This window comes from Sycon ciliatum, chromosome 11, assembly GCF_964019385.1.
Source record: "Sycon ciliatum chromosome 11, ocSycCili1.1, whole genome shotgun sequence".
Taxonomy (NCBI): Eukaryota; Metazoa; Porifera; class Calcarea; order Leucosolenida; family Sycettidae; genus Sycon; species Sycon ciliatum.
In genome coordinates, this window is record NC_088653.1 from 23,937,754 (window position 1) to 23,944,018 (window position 6,265).

Genomic DNA, 6,265 nt, shown 5'->3' on the forward strand with positions numbered 1-6,265 from the left:
TTTCCTGTGTCTTTTGCAGCATACAGGCGGAGACTCATCACTGTATGAGTTTTATTTGTACAATACATGGTGTGCCTCGCAGGACTGCGAGGTGCTGCAGAAGACCAGGTTCGACCTTTCTGGACCGCCATTCACCGACGGTGGGCTACACGATGCTGGAGGAACTAGATTCCAGCAAAAAACCCAAGATTTCTTTTCTCCTGGACGCTCCGACGTGTTGTGATATCTGCCAGGTGCGCAGTAACTAGTATTTTCATCGCTATAGCGAGGACGACGCCGATCGGCAAACTCTCGCTCACAGCCATCACCAGCCTCTCAAAACCATCACTTGGCATCCCCCAGAGGTACAGGAGAAAGCCAAAACAGCTCACAAGAAACAAAAGCTAAGGACGATGGAAAGAGAGCATGTCAAAAAGAAGACGAACAGTATGAAGTTGAAATGGGTTTGAACACTCGTACCACCAACTATACCACTTTCAATAAATTGTGACGCCATTTTGTTTTAACATGAATATCGCGGATTGTACTTTTTGTCTTTCAACATGATTTGTAGGTTTGTGTTCTCTTAAAAAAAAAAAAAGCACACAACACACAGCACCCACACACAGCACCCACACACTGCACACTGCACACTGCACACTGCACACAGCACATAGCACCCACACACTGCACACAGCACCCACACTCTACGCACAGCACACAGCACCCACACACTGCACACTTCCCCCGCACACTCCAGGGCCGTAGCAGGCGATCCGGCAACTCCGGTAGTTGCCGCACCAATATTCGGCCAAAAAAGAAAAGAAAAAAAGGTGGGAGCTCCCACATATGTGAGCAGCTGAGGATGTCCACCCATGATGATGTGTGCAATAAGTAGTACCGTAAAGTACCGCCAGAGCGCCCCGTCTCGCGAGAGCGCCCCAACTTGATTTTACAGCCTGAGAAAGGAAAATCGTATGGCAGAGTGCAACGAAGTTTGTACGATGTGAGAATATTGTACTAAGGTCACGCTTGGCAGGGTTTTGTGTGGAGCTTGTGTCCGCTCGAAGGTCCGGATTGACTGCAAAACGTGCAATATGTGTACAAGGTTCATGTCGTATGACCTACAGACAGCAGACCACCTCCACAATACGACCACGAAAGGATGAGATAGTGGGGCGCTCTATTATTATTCATATTATTATGCACTTACGCATCAATGTCAGCGGTGGTAAACCACCCACAAATTCGCACGTGCTAAATGGACTTGGGGCGCTCTGGCAGTACATTACGGTATAAAGTTATTGGACCTACATGTCGTCAGGAGTATGACCCTGCTGAAGGTCATGTGGACAGTCGTGCCAGTGAATGTTCCTACACTGTACTTCTTGGAATGTATTCATTCTTTTCTTCCTCCAATTCTTTCTAGATAGGATTTGTTCCAAAGATATTCCCTTGCAATATCCTTTCTCCTCCTCCAAAGGTACATTTTGGTTCTTTTATCACATGCATTTAGATACTGTTGCTATGCCTTCATAGGCTTCAACAAGTTCTGTTTGGACGGACACAACATGCTGATGCCCCTTTTCCTGACTCATGCAGAACGTCCTTCCTTTTCTCACCCTATGTCACTCTGCATGGTCACAATAGACCGATCCCCTTATTATTGTCTGGGTTCGAGCAAGGGGGCAACTCCGCAGTCGCGTGGGATCCTGCTGCACACACGCGACCAACCTCACCTCGACATGTGCGTGACTTCTCGCATGCGAAGTGCAGAGCACGCGAAATCTACATGCAGTGCAAGCCTGTCTACAAAAAATGTCACAAGGACTTTTGATTTGAGCTGTTTTGTTTTTGTTTAGACGTCTTCCTTTTTACGACTTCAGGATGCCTTCTCAGGATCATTGCTGCGTTCCTCACTGTCAGAACAGGAGGACGAAGCAAACAAATCATTCCACTCCTTTCCTCGTGTGGAGCCACAGCGGCCTGGAGCAAGCGGGTCCAGGCTATGCCCCGTGAGGAAGGACGTAGTCTTAGGGTCACTCTGAATATTTGAGTTGCAGCGATCATTTCGATCCCGAAATCGAAATCGTTTTGCCCACCTCTACAAGGGCAGGATGAGTCCAGGAACCCAAACAGCTGTCCTACGATACCAGGTTTGCTTTTCGCAAGAGAGTGGAGTCTGGACGCCCTGCTCCCCATGCTCGCAAAACAGTATTTGCTGAGCCTAGTGCAGTTCGGTCATGGAAGTGCAGCGTCTGCATCACGAGCTCCCCATGCTCCCAAACCAGTATTTTGCTGAGAGGCAACGGTACTTTGAGTTGGAAAGGAACCTGGCTTAGTGCAGTTTGGTCCTGTAATGGAAGTGTAGCATCTGCATCAGGAGCTGGCAGCAAGTAGAGCTCGTGTACAGAGTCTCGTGGAGCAGTTGGACGATGTGAGGACTGGGGTGAAGAAAGGCGAAAAACAGCTTACGTACAATAACATAAAGAAAGCCGCTCCAGTTTCTGACTGGTTTGCCTTCAGGTGTTTGGACCACTCTGTGGGACTTCTTTGAGGCTAGCCGAGAAAATGTACTGCGCCACGCCAGATCTGCGAAGACGGAAGCTGAGGGACGGCGGATACAGTTGGAGGCGGCCGTAAATCGCCAATGAGCATGTAATGGAGGCTCAGCTGCTATTGGCATTGACGTGTCTAAGCCTGGGCCGAATGGAACAGAAGCTGGTATGCGTGGCACAAGTTAATCATCTGTTTCACGGTATATAACTAGCTGAGCTGGAAAGATGTCTTGTTCCTCCGTTTGGGCATGATCCCCATTTGGGCGAGCTGGCGAGATGTTCAGTCATCAATGCCATGTACCGCAAGACATTCTGCGTTGTGGATGAAACAGTTCTATTTTGCCATGCACTTAGGGTTCTCGCACCGGCACGGCACAACAAGACCCAACAGATCCTTGCGCTCTTATTTTCTCTCATGGTAACATTGCTGATCACAACACCCGGTAGCCAGTCGCAGGTGCTACCAAATCAACCATGTTCTCTTACTCTTTCAATATTTGCATCGAATGCAGTGATGATTTCAATACTGTTCACCAGTACAACGCATTACCAGACTGGCATATAATCATGATAATATTATCCATTTCGCAATCACTGTCATTGCTTTCTTAGATCTCCATTCTCCAATCATCAATATCCAACCATAAACCATCTATCATCTTATATTATATCATCATTAGTATCCCGCTACTATCCTCCTCTAACGATGAGCTCGAAGAAACGAAACAGCTGTCTAGAGGCGTAAACAATATCTGTCAACGGAAGTGTCCTTGCTGTGCTGGTGTGTTTATGCTTCGTGCATTAGTTCGGCCAAGAGCGCATGGTGGTGGCGGGTTGAGGATGTAGTACAGCGGAGTATGACCGAAAGCTCTGTCACAATGTATTTTATTAGGAACGTATTTATTATTATTATTACTTGCATGTACGCGTTGGAGTCAACCATGCAAGCATGATCCACAACTTCGCTTATGCTGAACATGATAAACAGGACTATGACAGGGGAAAAAATGAGCTAGAACGATGATAATAATAATTATGATACTTATATCATATATATTATATACAATGTAGCTCATGGGTATTGAAGATATGTCATTTATGAATATGTCCATAATATGAATATTGCAGCCTGAGTGATAATGATAGTGCTATTTACTGAGTTTGACTGTTTCAGGATCTGTCGGAATATCACAATGCACAGACCCTCATGCATAGATCTCGCCATGCTGGTCTGTCATGGGCAATGGCTCCCAGGCTCTGCAGAGCGTCTACTATTGAACAATCCAGCATTGGCTTGGCGCAGATATCCCACCATAAAAACTACAGCCGCGAACCACGTAGTGGAAAGCTACAAAACTTCAAAAGATGGCCAACCCATTTTCACATGTACAGACAATTTGCAAAAACGTTCCGAACATTCAGGGAGAAGACATTACTTGCATGACACATTGGCAGAACGAACAAGGCAGACTCGAACATTCCAAGATTCTGCAGCCGTTGCGTTTCAGGTGTTGGGTGGCAGCTCCGTTACTGAGGCCGTATACAAGTCGTCGAGCTCGGCTAGCCGCCGCCAACTAGTCAGCGCAACCTCGGCCACGCGCTCGCATTAGCTCCATGCCCGCGTTGACGGAGCTCCGGGCGACCAACAAGCCGAACAGCTGCAAGTCGCGACTCCACAATGACACTGGCCGTCCGCGTGCTCTAACACTCCGCTCCACTCGTACTCCATCTTTAGCCGTTTCGCTGCTCGTCAAGCCCTGCAGGTAACTTGATTTCTTGAAGGGTACAGACGTCTATGCCGTAGAAAGAGAGGTACCGACACAAGCCAGTTCCTCTTGACGGCCGACATGAGGCCCCGCACATTGAAAATTCCGACAGCAAATTTTTCTTTTCCTCCGTAAAGCGTTCGTTCATCAGCTCGTACCATTGATTCCCGTCGCATCGTCCCGTCACTAATGTCCAATGAAAACTGCTCCCCAGTTGCGCGAGGAGACTACATTTCCTCCGGTGAGCGAGGAAGAAGAGCGGAGTTACCCAACTCAACCAAACTAAGGAACGTATAGAAACAGAAAAAAAACTGTATCTTCATCTTGGGCGTAAACAGCCCGTCTCACATTAAATATACTAGAAAATAGTTCACTCTGAACATGCAGTCTTCCTAAGAGAGAGAGAGAGAGAGAGGGGGGGGGGGGTATATTCATAGGTTCGAAAGAACCGCACACACACTTTGCTGCAGACAGCGGCAAGCTTTGACCCTCGTGCTTCGAAGAGGGAGCAATCCACTGCGCTACGCTTGCGATTAACAGCAAGCTTCGACTTTTCAAAGGTACGACTCATCACTGGCTCCGGGGTAATGTTCCTGGAACAAATGCCCCATTGCCGACTGAGGGCCAGGGAGCACGCAATCTGCCTTCCTGGGGAGAAGTGTTCCAGCACAAGAAGCAGCACGAATACATGCTGACAAAAACCACCATCACTACCAGCCGGCACACAGCACACTGTTCTTCAAACACCTTCCACTCCTTGCATGTGTTTGCACTGTCCTCCTCTAGCTCTTCATGCTCAACAAATACCACGCACTGCTAATCGTTTTTTTTTAATGCTTCCTCTGGGTTGGCAAGCCCTTCGACTTGACAAAACAGCGATCACCACTGCTATCGTCACCTCATAGCAGTCGCTTCCACCAGTGGCTTTTCCTGTCTTTGCAAGGTGTCCAAGGATGGCTGCTGTTGTCACTACAGGCAAATCAGAAGTACTTTAGTGGCTGATGTCCAACCAGATCGTTGGAAAATCGATTTTTCCACTTCAGGGCTGCTGATCGCGATCGCGACTTGGTGACTTGGCAGCACCACGGTTACCTTCATAGAAGATGGCTCTGGAGAGGAAAAGGCAGACCAGAAAAAGGTTACTATTATCTTCAGCACCGATCTCAAGGAAAAAGAAATACGGTCTGCTGTAGCCTAAGCACAAAATAAATCTCACAACACGATTCGCGATTCGAATATTTCAACAACAAAACAACTCACCTCTGGAGTAACTCCTGTTTGTGGCCCGAGATCGTTCCCTCCCGCGCCTTGAAAAAATCCTGCAGCGGCCTCACAGTCCATATCTCTCTCGGAGACCCTGCTCCTACCAGCAGGAGGTTCAGCACCGCTCGAAGCCATCGCAAACCACTTGAACTAAGCAGAAGACATTCCAAAACAAACCTGAAACACACTGTCAAAGATGCTGTCCGTTCAAAAACTAGCTCGATCGCGAGTGAGGTTGCCCCCGTGCTCGAACCCAGTATAATAAGGGGATCGGTCTATTACATACATCCACATACACGTACATGTACCGGCATATGTACGAGTATGGGCTTGTGGGGGGGGGGGGGGGGAGCATCGAAGTCGGATCTTGCCGGACCAACCAAAATGGGGCTGCTACCGGCCTCAAGAGTTCTGAAAAGCAAAGAGCAACACGTGTACATGTGGCCTGAAGCAGAGCTGGCAGCGCAAAAGGAAACATGCAGCCAAAAAAGATGCCTAGCTCTGGCATACATCGTAGAGGTCACTGCGCATCCGGGGCACTGCGCCCCAAAGGTGACATAATTATGGCGAATATGGAATGAAAGAACAGGAGGAAAGGAAATAAATGACAGAAGACAGAAGAAGGGTGATGCTGAAGTTGAGGTTGCGAGCGCTTCAAAGGCACATGTGACACTGTATCCATCAGTAGTTCAGCAATCT